This window comes from Octopus bimaculoides, chromosome 13 (genome assembly GCF_001194135.2).
Source record: "Octopus bimaculoides isolate UCB-OBI-ISO-001 chromosome 13, ASM119413v2, whole genome shotgun sequence".
Lineage (NCBI taxonomy): Eukaryota > Metazoa > Mollusca > Cephalopoda > Octopoda > Octopodidae > Octopus > Octopus bimaculoides.
This window is the reverse complement of record NC_068993.1, coordinates 6,690,108-6,691,251: the sequence shown is the minus strand read 5'-3', so window position 1 is coordinate 6,691,251 and position 1,144 is coordinate 6,690,108. Positions and strand designations below refer to the sequence as shown.

Sequence of the window (1,144 nt, the reverse complement as noted above, 5' to 3'; positions counted from 1 at the left end):
TATATATATATGCACACAAACACGCACATCTATATATACATATATCTGTATATATGAATTAAAGAGAATTATAGACTTAACTATGTATGTATGTCTAAATGTTGATGGAATTGTGTGTGTGTATATATATATATATATATATATATATATTATAAACATATACATACGCACATATATACACACTTCCACACGCGCACACACATATGCGTGTGTTGGTCAGCATGTGACAACTTGTTAATGGCTCTTACATAGGTTTGGCATCAGATTTCCGTCGATGTCGTTAACCCTATATGATGAATAGCTGTTCATAAATGCTAGGCTTTTATTTCAACCATTGTCCAATCGCTTCTTTTAAAATATCCTCCATAGTCGCCACGTGCGCCACATAACTATTGCTTCTATTCACGCGCGCGCGCGCGCAGCAATCCATGAGATGTGTGTGTGTGCTTTCTGTATAAACTCTATTTGACAATCATGAGTTATTGCCCTTGGTTAGTTGTAGTCGTAGTCATGGTGAAGCATTAATTCCCGATCGATTTTGCTTCAGCCATCATTAGACTGCGGCCATTCTGGGGCACCGCCTTGAAGGGTTTTTAGTCGAACAAATCGACCCCAGTATTTACTTGTTTTTTAAGTCAGGGACTTATTCTATCGGTTTCCTTTTGCCAAACCACTAAGTTACAAGTCATATTTATATATATTTACGTGTAAGTGCGTATGGCCACAGCATGGCCACAGTCTTGGGGCTGAAACGTATAAAAGAATGCATGTGTAGGCGCAGGCGTGGCTTTGAGGTAAGATGCTTGCTTACCAAGCACATGGTTCCAGGTTCAGTCCCACTGCGTAGCACCATGGGCAACTGTCTTCTACTATAGCCTCGGGCCAACCAAAGCCTTGTGAGTGGATTTTGTTGACGGAAACTGAAAGAAGCCCGTCATATATATGTGTGTGTTTGTGTTTGTACATTATTTACATTCGACGGATATTTGTCCTCATCTTGTTTGTTGTTAACACAACATTTCAGCTGATATACCCTCCAGCCTTCATCAGGTGTCTTGGGGAAATTTCGAACCTGGGTTCTCATTCCTAAGGTATTTTTCGATGTTATTATTATCATCATTATTATTATTATTATTATTATTAT

At 38.8% G+C, this 1,144-nt stretch overlaps 1 protein-coding gene across 1 annotated transcript in view; it reads left to right on the top strand.

Moving 5' to 3' along the window:
- LOC106869264 (heat shock protein 75 kDa, mitochondrial-like) overlaps positions 1–1,144 on the top strand; it is a 110,905-nt gene that overhangs the window by 57,530 nt on the left and 52,231 nt on the right. The gene's annotated exons all lie outside the window — the stretch shown is intronic.